General features: G+C 40.7%; 1 protein-coding gene across 13 annotated transcripts in view; it reads left to right on the forward strand.

Annotated features, from left to right (window-relative positions):
- Window positions 1–13,218, forward strand: part of NCAM1 (neural cell adhesion molecule 1) — a 311,181-nt gene that overhangs the window by 52,408 nt on the left and 245,555 nt on the right. The window lies entirely within an intron of this gene.

The raw sequence follows: 13,218 nt of genomic DNA on the forward strand, positions 1-13,218 counted from the left end.
AAAACAGAGCTGTGCAAAATACACGGTGCAGCCCTTTGAAGAAAGAGATATACTAGCTCAGGGCAAGCCATTTGATGGAAATAGCATTTTCTCCAAGCAGATGGGGCTGGCTCCACCTAGTCCTGCAGAGGGCCAGGGGGACTTGTTTGTGTGCAAAGCCTTGGTCTCATGCCAGGAGAGCCAGCTTGTAAAGTTATTCCCATAGGGCTCATTCCTGTCTGCCCAGCATCACCCCTGACACGAACAAAACAGCCATGGGCCTCCTTCATTTCTTTAAGATGAATGAATGCTGCCGTAAAGAAAGACTTTTATTGAACAGTGCGACGTGATGCAGAAAGAATGCTGTAATGAAACACAAAACTATATGTTATAAACGTCAACATAAGAGAAGTAGTTTGGGGTGCATTTTCTGATGTCTACCATACTATAAGACGTTTTGAAGGATAAGTTAGAGTAGTAAAAGGCTGTCTCCATAGTATTGGACATACCTGCTGGATTTCTCTGAGGCTGTCTTGGTTGTAAGGACAGAAATACATTCAGACTAGCACACAGCTGGGACGTTAAGAGAAACATAAGCTCACGGAAATCTGAGAGTGGGAACCAGGGGACAGGGCCTAGCAGCGTTGGAGCTTGAGGGGTTATTCTGGATCCAGAGCTGCTGATCTGGGGCCCAGAGCAGCAGGTGCTTCTGAATCTTGCACTCAAACGCTGCGAGTGGATGTGGCCCAGCCACCGTCTGCCTGGGTGTGCCGCCGCCAGCTGGCTTCCAGCCTTCTGCTCTGTTTCATCACCTTGCAGTCTCCACCCCCTCACCATTTCTAGTTTCTCTTAATGCTCTCCATGCATCTCTGGCTCGCTGTGGTCCCTCTAAGCCATTTACTCCCTCTCATCCTTACAACTTCTCTACTTGCACCTCACCCTCTCATTCCTTCAGTATTTTCGAGTTCAGCCCCCTAAGGAGACAGATAGACTTATGGCCCAGATTGTCTGTGTGCTCTGGGCCATGTCATTGTCCCTGACCCTCCCTGGTCCAGGTGGCAGCAGCTGGCAAACCATAGGGGTTCAGTGGGACAGAGAGTAGTCAGCCAAGGCAGCTTCCTTCAGCAAGAGCTTTGGACATAGCAGACCTGATTGACATGTCTGGTTCAACCAAATATTACAAAATAGTTTGGGTGTAACCCTCTGATGCCACTTTATGATAGACACTTTAAGATAGATGGTTTAGGTCAGGTGCGGTGGCTTATGCCTCTAATCCCAGCACTTTGGGAGGCCTAGGTGGGTGTATCACCTGAAATCAAGAGTTCGAGACCAGCCTGGCCAACACGGCGAAACCCCATCTTTACTAAAAATACAAAAATTAGCCAGGCGTAGTGGTGGGTACCTGTAATTTCAGCTACTCGGGAGGCTGAGGCAGGTGAATTGCTTGAACCCGGGAGGCAGAGGTTGCAGTGAGCCGAGATCGTGTCACTGCACCCAGCCTGGGTGACAGAGACTTCATCTAAAAACACACACACACACACAAAAACAAACAAAGAAAACACAAAGACAAACAAGACAGCATCACATCACTCCTAATTTAAGATCTAAGATCTAGATATATAACCAGGAGTAAGCATTACACTTAAGCTCTTCATGCCGGAGTCAGTGCCTCTGTCACAGGATGTTTGTCATAAAAGGAGGGCATAGAGAAGAATGTTTTCCTTTGAGACAGAGGTGGTGAGATGAGAGAACGTAGGTTCAGCAGCCTGATGTTATCAGGTGTCGAGTGGGCTTTGTAGGAGAAGAGCCAGATCAGGGTGATGGTGGTGTGCCGAATATCAAATATTTGACTGAATTGACTGGAATACGATAACAGCTTTAACTGAAAGAATCCAAGGACATACCCATAAATGGTTCAATTTATGAAGCCCATTCATGGATCTATTTAGGAGGTTGAGTTCATGCAAACGTTAACAGTAATTCTTGGGTCTCTACTGTAGTAAGTCAAGCACTGAGCCAAGAACTTTCACTGGCCATCCCATTTCATCCTCATGGCAACCTTTTAGGACACTTACGCTTGTTGTCTCTATTTGCCAACTGCAGAAATTAAGTTTTAGGGAGGCCAAGCAACTTTCTCAGGGTTGCAAGGTGGTGACCTGGCTGAGATTTTGAATTTGGGTCTCTGCCTAATAGACAGACATAAAAATAGGACACTGGGTCCCATTTATTTCTGGTGCTGCTCCCATGCCACCTCCTTCCACCAAAGCAGCTGCTGCTTAGCAGTGACAATCCACCATCCAGCCTTTAGGGTTCTGTATGGTGGCTTAAGACAGGAATACTTGTCATGCAGGGCAGAACTTGCCGGGAAGAGCATCCAAGAGGGAAAGAGACACTTGGGGGCAGACACCAGAGCTTTGTAGGGTGTGCCAGTTGCCTGTTGTATGACAATCTCCTAAGAGACTTTACTGGTGGTAGTTGGTGGCCCTACACACTGCCAGGTGACACACAGTGCTCAGCTAGAAGGAGGGAGATGGTGAGGAGGTCATTCAGTTCCTTTTAACCGTTCTGGAAAGTGTGTAGAGGTGTGCCCTCACAGTCAGGGCAGGTGAACCCTCAAATTTTATGAAGAGCTTAGGTGAGACAGGGGACATGTGTGAAAGCAGTCATGTCTAAATTAGAAATTATTGGCCGGGCGCGGTGGCTCATGCCTGTAATCCCAGCACTTTGGGAGGCCGAGGTGGGCGGATCACAAGGTCAGGAGATCGAGACCATGATGAAACCCCGTCTCTACTAAAAATACAAAAAAACTAGCCGGGCGTGGTGGCGGGCGCCTGTCGTCCCAGCTACTCAGGAGGCTGAGGCAGGAGAATGGCGTGAACCCGGGAGGCGGAGCTTGCAGTGAGCCGAGATGGCGCCACTGCCCTCCAGCCAGGGGGACAGAGCAAGACTCCATCTCAAAAAAACAAAACAAAACAAAACAACAAAAAAAGAAATTATTTCTGCATGCACCAGCAAACCGTTGGCACCCATAAAAGTCTCTGCTTTTCGTTGCTGCTTCTTCACTAATGAGTGTTTGTGAGGAGAGGGTGCGTCCAACGAATGTTTGCATTAAAGGAATTTGTTAGGTCTAAGAACATACCGAATACAGTGTTCTCATGATTTGTAGCATTAAGCCTTCTTTAATTCAGAGTTTTGTCAACGTGTTGCAAGAACCTATGAATTGGAGGATGACAGTTTGAATCCTTGACTCTTCAGCAGTTTCCATCAGGTAGAAGAAACTGCTCCACCTTCTCTCAGAGGACCTGAGAGACACTCTTCTTTTACTACAGCTAGAGAGGTTTTTTGTTTGGTGCTTTGGAGCTGGAAGAGGTGAATGAGGCAGACTGGAAAAATAAAACAGTTATTATACAATACACTTGGATGGAAATTTAATTGTGTTTATACATGAACAAGATTTTTTTAAAGCAGACATAAGGTTATTATGCTTTTCAAATCTTTAGAATGTATTTTTGAAGATTCTCCTTCTCTTCTACCTTTAAATAAGAACCAGTAGAAATAGTGCGACTTTTGGGAAAACAATGGTTAGTATTCCCTTGATGTCACAGCCAACTTATTTAGCAAGTGAGTAATTCCCAGGGTTGTGGTGACTTCATCAATGAATCTGATGCACAAACAAAAACGCCCTTCACTTGTGTCCAAAAAATAAAATGATTATTATACTTTTATGTTGATAATAAAATCAGCCATCAGTACTGTTGTGTGTGTGTGTGTGTGTGTGTGTGTATCCCCAGACCCTGAGGATTCCTTGATAAGTTATTAAATCCTAACCAGAAGCCTTGGACTTAAAGGAAGGAATACTGTATACACAAAGCGAATGAGGCTTTTTTTCTTTCGATTGGTAGCAATGATGTACTACATATATTATATCATATCAGTGTATTGAAAATTTCCCAAGATTACAATATTTGAATAGAAAGTGATCTTGGCCTATCTAATGCCAGTGATAGGGCAGAATTTAAGTTAAACAGGATTCCTTTGATCCCTTCCAACAAACAATTGTAAAATACAGAATTCAAAAAGGAGAAATGAAACAAACTGAAAACTCTGTTGACCATGTGCTACTATTAGTACCAACTGTAGTTGGAGTAAGTTTCCATTGGGCAAGGCATAGAAATAAAAATACTTCTGAGGTTTAGATCTTACTTCTCTTATGCTGTCCTGTTGGCCTATGACTTAGCCAGGCTTGTGGAATGCCATGGCATATTCTCTGTCTTTAATTAAAGGACAAGTTTTAATTGTGTTTAAAAAAAAAACACATTACACAAAATTTACCATCTTAATCATTTTCAAATGTACAGTCCAGTACTGTTAGGTATGTTTACTTTATTGTGTAACAGCCATGCCATTTCTCTCACTTTTACATTTTTTAAAAATCTTTTTTTTTTTTTTTCCCCAGAAAGAAGTGGGGAATGAAAAGGGATTTTTCTAAAAGGTGCCTGCATTGCCAAGGGAACTTATTTCTCAGCAGTATAACCTGTTGGGCCATGTAGATGAATCTGTTCAGGCAACCCTTCCCTTGAGATAATATTATTCATGTGTGCGTTCCCCATAGAGCAACATCTATTCTGCTTTTGATGATTCTTACCTTGGGGTTGTGGGTGAGGCTACACAAACAAAATTACCCCATAGTTCACCTCATCTTAGTCATGAAGACCTAGGCCTTGTCCATTCAGTATCCCCAAGTCAGCCACTGCATACTAAACTTGAAATATTTGGCTCTATTATTGATTGATCTTATAGATAATGGCCCCAGATTCAATCACCCATCCGAAATACTACTGTGGTTGTACTTGGTTTTTTATTTTTTAAAGTCATTTAAAACAGACATAGACTTAAATACTTTCTCTTGAAAATCTGATTTAATATAGTAATTATAAAATTACTAGGTAGTTTAGTTTTACTGGACTTTTATATTTGGTGGAGAATTTTCATTACAAAAGTTACCTATTTTTTTTACCCAATGTTGGGCTTTTTATAAAGAATAGAGGAAAGTGCTTATATAGATTTATATAATGAACAAAGGTGAGAGAGTTAAGTTTCTAATTTTCTGGAATAAGCACACAGATATTTAGGGACTTTGTTTTACCTTTGACAGTCTTCCAAGGAGTTCTTAGTTCTAACATTTGCATGATTTCAATAGCTGATGATAAACTCTGTGCAGGTATTTAGGGATGTCACTTTACCTTCAATAGCCTTCCAAGGAGCTCTTAGAGCTAACGTTTGCCTGATTTCAATAGCTGATGATAAACTCTGTGCAGATGCGGTCTCTTTTTTGAAGACCTACCGATTTCCACATTTATCTTTGTTTCCTACAGATACTGTCTCCTGAATAATTGATATTTTTCTTACTTTCCTGGCTCCTTTCCTCTATCCATCCTTAAATGCTGGTGCATCTTGGCCATCTTCTTTTCTTTTGCACTGTTCTTGGGCCATCTCTGCCACTTCTGTGGTGTCAGATACCACTAATAACATATGTATGCGTGTATACTTGGAAAAGATAACATCACCTGAGTTCTAGGTCCCACGTATTCCATTGCTTCTTAGATATATTACAATTTTTAGTCACCACAGACACATACGATTTCGTATGTCCAATACAGAACTCATTAACTTTCCCTTCACTGCCCTCCCCTGAACCAAATGTAGCACATGAGTTCTCCTGTCTGTGTTCCTGATCTCTGTGAAAGCGGAAGTCTAGATGCCACCTTTGGCTCTGTCATTGCTGTTATTCTGCATCTGTGTGGTAGTCTTTGGTAATGATGTTCCTGTTATTTCTGAAATTGCATAATAACACAGTATGACATCTGTTGCTTCACATTTCGCTTCCCATTCTGTGATTATAAAGAGGTCATTTTTGCAAGGATGTTAAAGGCCATCGTCAGCTTCTCAAGGGCCCTCCAAGTCCTTCGGGAGACAGCCATGCAGTCCTCATCCCAGTTCACTTTCACCCCTTCCTTGTTTGCTGGTCCCTCCTTTGTCAACAATGTGTTCATGATTTGAGCAGTTTTTCAGCATTCCTTACATTGCCTTTATGAAATCTTATATCTTTATAAGATTTGTGAATATTTTCATTGAATTTGCTTTCTATCCTTGAATACCTACCTCATCTGACCATCAGGAATAGGCTGGGTGAGGGTGCTGGGTTGATGAGTGGAAGAGGCGCTTGCATGAGGCAGGGCTGTTTCAGTTGGAAGTCATCTCCTCCGTACTCAGCTCACCCCCAAGTGTTGCATTCTTAAGGCACCAGTCGCTTCCCCACCTACTCTCTTAACCGTAGGTCTTGGATACTCACAGACAACGATCTCTTGCATATTACCTTTGAACTGTCCCTTATATATTTTGTTATATTTTTACTTTAGAGGCTGTAAAGATTTTTCAATAGCGAAGGACGTGAAAACTTAGGGAGACAGTGGCCAACTTAGTTTGCTATCTTAGAGCACAACCTAGTTTGCTCCCAGAAGAAGATATAGGGACATATCGCTGTTGATGAAACCATTCTTAGAATTTGAAAAGCAATTTTATGCCTACCATTTTATTGGATTTGTTACTTCATTTTGAGTAGCTGGCGATGTTTTGCCATTTATTATTATTATTATTGTTATTATTGGATGGAGTCTCACCCTGTTGCCCAGGCTGGAGTGCAGTGGCGTGATCTCGGCTCACTGCAACCTCCGTCTCCCAGGTTCCGAGTGATTCTCCTGCCTCAGCCTCCCGAGTAGCTGGGATTACAGGCATGTTACAGGCATGTGCCAACATGTCCGGTAAATTTTTGTATTTTTAGTAGAGACAGGATTTTGTCATGTTGGCCAGCCTGGTCTCCAACTCCTGACCTCAGGTGATCTGCCCACCTCGGCCTCCCAAAGTGCTGGGATTACAGGCATGAGCCACTGTGTCCAAGGTTATTATTTTCTTAATTGGTGGCTCCTACTAGTCAGCAACTGCTAACTTGTAGGATAAGAAATTAACAATAATAATAGGAATAATGGTAAGACAACTGAGTGCTTACCACATGCTGAGCAGTATGCTAAGTGTTTTCCTCATATTTGAGTACGAATTGACTGAATGAATCAGATCATCACTGCGAAGGATCATGAGTTAGCATGCTGTAGTCCATTCTCTGTCCATCTAAGTTCTCAGACCACTTTTATGGGACATGCAGTGAATGGAATCAGTTGTTAGGATTGCAGGAGTCCAGGAAGTTAACATGAATGGAAAAGACATTATATAAATGTGTCTAGAGACATGTTTGGAAGCCTTATTCTAATAGGAAACAGAATAAAACTATTATGACATCCTTTGGCTATTTATTTGGGTTTAAGTCATATAGTAATTGGTATAGGAAAATGGTCTTAAGAGACAAACTGGAGTATGTTTGTTTTCATCCTTCCTAAATCTCAGAGACAATCAGCTTTGGTAATTCCTATGAAGTTTTTCCATGCTTAAGAATGTGAGGAAAATATTTCCTATTTATACATTATATTAATTAAAGCCCTCAAAATATCTCTGTTACACAAAATGCAACTAATAATGCCACAGTGATTTTCCCATTGTTATGTCACTAAATAAGTTGGCTTATGCAGACTTACACAAATTGTCATTTTGCATGATTATAGTATTACATGAAATTTTTGTGGCTTTTAAAAACCTGCTGTGGACCATTTGGCTTTGCTTGACTAGCCTTCAGGATAATAATGCCATTTACAAGACTTTACTAAACCCCTGAAATAGCAAAGGTAGATAATTAAACTAAGCCACAGCTACTGCATGGTTGTTTCTGTGCAATAGGGAGAAGATGGGAAACCTGGTAATGTTTTGAGCAGAACCAGCTCATCATTGAAATGCTAAGAACGAGCTGGAAAAATATTTTGTAATAGGAATTATATAGCCAAAGCCAATGAAACTAACAGAAACTCATAACAGTTGGTCTGGTGTTAGTCCACCCACCCTAAATTTGAGTTTAAAAGATGCTTTGGGACTAAGCATATGTTGGAAGGAGTTGGTTTAAGCCAACAGGCCTCTGACTTACTTTGCTTAAGATAATGCACTCAATACAAACACCTCACTTGGGGCATTCAATCCAATTCTCCGGTTCACGGTTTAGAGAGCCATACTTTTGTAGTTTTCAGAGATAAATATTTTGCTTGTTTATGACTCTAGGGAAGAGGATAATACATTTCTGAACAGCACCATCAGAACTGATGAGGTCTCTACACTTTTATTTATTTACTTATTTATTTATTTATTTATTTGTTTGTTTAAGGGACGGAGTCTTACTCTGTCACCCAGGCTGGAGTACAGTGGTGCGATCTCGGCTCACTGGAAGCTCCACCTCCCAGGTTGATGCCATTCTCCTGCCTCAGCCTCCTGAGTAGCTGGGCCTACAGGTGCCCGCCACCACACCCGGCTAATTTTTTGTATTTTTTTTAGTAGAGACTGGGTTTCACCATGTTAGCCAGGATGGTCTCGATCTCCTGACCTCATGATCCGCCCACCTCGGCCTCCCAAAATGCTGGGATTACAGGCGTGAGCCACCGCACCCAGCCCGAGGTCTCTACACTTTTGTTGTTTCTATTCTGGACAGGGTAAATTCTTCTGAAATTGCATAGATGATGGATCATCCCAAGATACCATCCTAAGATAATGCTGTGCTTGCCCCTTAGACTTGTGGGATGAAGGAATATAGCCAGTGGCTTCATATAAACTTCCCCAATAGTATTACAGATCCTGCTTTTCAGAACTGAGTACAGATGGGTTTGAGAATAGAATCTGGTAGAGGGATGGCCAAGGAAGCACAAGTAGAATGCTTGTATTAGTTAGAATTGGGTTTGGCCACATGTGAGCAAAAACTTAAAATAATGATGGCTTCAACAGGTTAGTTTATTTATTTTTCATAAAAGAAGTCCAAAGGCAGGTAGGTAGGTAGGTAGATAGTCCAGGATTGTTATGGTGGTTTCACCATGTGATCGGGGAACAAGGATCCTAGTTTTCCGCTCTCAATCTTTATTACGAGGATCTTACCTTGCGGCTCAACATGGCTGCTACAGCTCCAGCCATCACATTACATTGACAAACTATAAGGAGGAAGTGACAAAAAGAATAATCTTTTCTTCCCTATGAGGAAGCTTCTAGGAAGTTACATATCTCTTTGGCAGAAACTTGGTCACCTTACCACACCCACTGCAGGAGAGGACAGAGAATGTAGGCTTTTAGCTGAGTATACCTCTCTTAAAGTCCAGTTCTTACTACTATGTAATAAGAAACAAGTGAATATTGAGAGAAGAGTTGCAGACCCTGGCACAACTGCTAGATACTATACTGTTTATGCAAATATCAGAGCAGCACGAGCTTGAAAAGATGGCACCATAAGTGTGGGTTATCTTTCTTACCATGGAGAAAAACAATATATGTGTTGAGGCTCTTATTAGAATATAAATATTGGGTAGTTGATTGAAATTGTGCATTAAAACATTGATTCCCTCTTAGTAGTCTGACAAGTCTTATGCAAGCCAGAAGGAAAGATGTGGCCCAGGAACAGAGAAACGGAAATGATTAAATGCCAGCTCCGTGACTTTTATAGCAGTTCATTCAGCTGCCTACCCACAAAGCACTTCCCAAGGAAGTTACAGCCAAGAATTCACTTGGCTGTGCTTGTCCATTTTTCATTCATTTCAATGACCATCTCCAGGAATAAAAAACATTCTGAAAGAAGAAAACCTATTGAAGGACTTGAGGAGTATGAACAGAGTTTTCCTTTAAAAGAAAAATTTTAAAAGAAATCGCTTTAAACCACCTATGTTTGATTAGGAAGTTTAGGGTCCTGTTTTCCTCTGTGTGTTTGTTTGTGTATCTAAGTCGCTACAAATATATACCTATGTATTCAAGATCAAGTTATGAATTTCATAGAATTAGGAAATTTGTATATTTTCTTGTTTTAATGATGTTGAGTGAAAACAGAAAATAGGAGGACATTCTTTTAAAATAGCCTTGCCAAAAACCTGAAAAGGACTCTAGCATTCAATAAACTGTACATTTCTCCCCCATTAGGGGTAAATGAATGTTTAATGCATGGGGCAAGATTTTAGTCTGATCTGCAAAAAAAGGGAAAAAAAATGGTAAATCACAGACACAGGTTTGCAACAACTTCTTGGATAGATCCCATAGCTCTCCAGTTACTTTCAGGGATTTAAAAAGTTGGGTCCAGCTTTCTTCATGGCAGGTACCTTGATCACTTTGGAGGGTTCCCTTGGGGTATCCCTTACTCAGCTTGAGGCAGGTGAGTGGGCAAGGTCAGAGTACTGCTTACGCTTGTGCATTGCTTATGCGTCAGAGAATCTCCCAGCAACAGCCTCTAGTCTCTTACAGTGGTATGGCTGGGCCAAGGAGCAGTTTCAGTATCTCAGGAAGGCCTGCGGTGATGCATCTTTAAAGTTACGGTAATTTGTCATCTACTGTCCTTGGTTTTGAACTTTAGCTAAAATTTGGAGCCAACACGCAAACTTCCATTCCATATCCAGTCATACATGTGATGAGTATTATATTTAAGGTATTTTTTACTCTGTCATTTACTATTCACCCCTTTTTGTAGTGTCCTCTCAATTCATTGTTCGCTTCATTCTGTGTTTGTTGGAGTAGTTTATTTGCTTATCTCTAGTATTTTAGAAGTTTAGTGTCATTTAGAAAAGGAGGTTAGTACCAGTTAATGTGTTGCAAGCTTTTAGAATATAGTCTTGTAGAAGGTTTTCTAGGCTTTAACTTATGCTGACAAGTTGTTTGCAAAAGTAACATAAGAATATATGTATTTTTTCCATCATTATGAAGTTTATATTTTTAGCAGTAAAGTGGGGATTATGAAACTTCAGACTTACCGTATGGTCAAAAAAAGAAAAAAAATTGAAGCCAGGGGTAATTTGCCACTGGTGTTGTGTTTCATGCCTATTCAAAAGAATCTGAAATTAACCCCCTCTATTTTTTTTGTCTAAAAATGCACTACATTAGGAAGATTGTTTAGGATATCTTCACTCACTGCTTAAAAACAACTTAAGTGAACTGCTGCAAAGTGGTAGGTGGTTTCAAAAACCTTAAGCAATTGCTTCAAATTCTGTAGTCTTCTGAACCATCTGTTCATTTGCCAGGTATGGACAATTAGGGAAAGCTGTTTGAACCAATGTTGAAATAATTTAAAATCTCATTGGAAATAAATGGCTAACAGCTTCCAAACGGTCTCATCATTGATTTCAGGAAATGATGTAGTCATTTGAAAATGGCTTTATTGTTAAAATATTTGACCATTTAGTATGCAAATCACCGGAATTAAATAATTTGCTTAACTAACAATAATTTAGCTATTTCTCGAGTCATTTTTTAAATCAGGATTTACTAAACACTTAAAGTATACATAGAATTGTACCGGACATTTTATGGAATAGTAAATGGAAACGAGGTCTTGCTCATGTGTTGGGTTATAGCGTATTTAAGTTAGTTATGAGACATAACTGTAGAACAACCACGAAAACAGCCATAGTTATTCATTCTTTTCTTCCTTTATTCACATATTATTTGCCGAGCACCTATTTATACATCATGAATGCTGGGTTACAGTGGTAACTATAAATTAAGATGCTGTTCTCATAGATCTGTTACTCTGATTGGAGGAGACACATGGTGTAAAGGTAAAAGAGTGAATGAATGAATGAATGAATGAATGAATGAATAAGATGTTTCAAATAGTAAGAAGTCCTATGAAGAAAATAAAATGCTATATGCTCCGGAGAGTAAGTGAGCAGAGAGGGGAGTGGGTTAAATAAAGAAAGTGCCCTCTGATTGAGCTCAGGAGGTGGAGGTTGCAGTGAGCCAAGATCGTACCACTGTACTCCAGCCTGGGTGATAGAGTAAGACCACATCTCAAAAAAAAAAAGCTCTTTCTGATACTGGAAATGAGATTGGAACGACACAAGGAGCCGAGAGAGAGAGAGAGAGGCAGAGAGAATTGTAAACATGTAAGCATAAAGTAAGAGAAAAATCAGCATGGGTTGGCTGCTTTATGGAAACTTTTTTTGAGTTGTTTTGTGGTTGTGCCCACAACACTATACATCTTGATGTAGTTTGCATATATTTTTAAAGTGGGTTAGCATCATCAGCTAATGCTTATTGAACTGTCAGGAAATATTTATGGAGAACCTGCTGTGCTCAAGAACACTTATTAAATGCAGAGCCCTGAATTGTGAGTTACAAGGATTTTCAAAAGACAGAATTCTAGGGTTTAAGGGAAATATTTCAAAGGAATTACAAATTAACTTGAAAAAACTCCAGGGCCTTCTTAGAGAAGCACTGTACATTCCAGATACAGCATCTGAAGCCAAAAGATTAAACCAGATGGGCAATCATTTTCTTTCTCATTACCCAACTAATAGGGACTGTGAAGACGGGCAGGGACTCATGTCTAGGGCCCACATGAAGTCACAGTGGACCTAGAAATAAGTTAACATCATAGTTAAGATTTTCACCGGCCACTTTGCTTCCCCAGGATTTTATATTTTTTGAGGAAACAGAAAATCTCTGTCATACACAGAGAGGTGCTGACTTCCTTGCATGCCGTGTAGACATAGGAGGAGTGGTCACAGAGGGGGCATGTGCCATCAGCCTTCTTCTTGAGCTAGTGGCACCCTTAAGGATGCAGGTGGGGAATATCAATGTATTATTTTAGAAAAATCAGAAGCACACATTGTATAAAGTTTGAACAGTGGCAACAGAAGGTGCTGGACACTTTAAAATGTCCTTGTGTGGATAAATATTTTGTATGGGAGAGAGCACAGACTCTGAAAGCAGCCAGACACATGGTTAGATGGATGACTTATGATCTTGGAGTCTGCGTCTACTCATCTTTAAGATCGTAGTAGTAACGATGATAGCTGTCATTTATTAAGCACCTGCTAGGCATTTAATGTAAGTTATAGCCATGCTGAGCTGGACGTTTTAATCTCTATTTTATAGCTGGAAAAACAGGCTCAGAGTGAGTAGGCAACCTACCTCATGCCAGATATTCAGTATGTGGCAGAGCTGGACTCAGACCCAGTTCCCTCTCTTCCGAGGTCTTCCCACCCACACTGCAGTGTCCCTTGCAGTCTTGTTCGGAAGATTAGCAACCATGAATGCAAAGTGCTGCTAAGCAGGCTCACAGAG

This window comes from Macaca mulatta, chromosome 14 (genome assembly GCF_049350105.2).
Source record: "Macaca mulatta isolate MMU2019108-1 chromosome 14, T2T-MMU8v2.0, whole genome shotgun sequence".
Lineage (NCBI taxonomy): Eukaryota > Metazoa > Chordata > Mammalia > Primates > Cercopithecidae > Macaca > Macaca mulatta.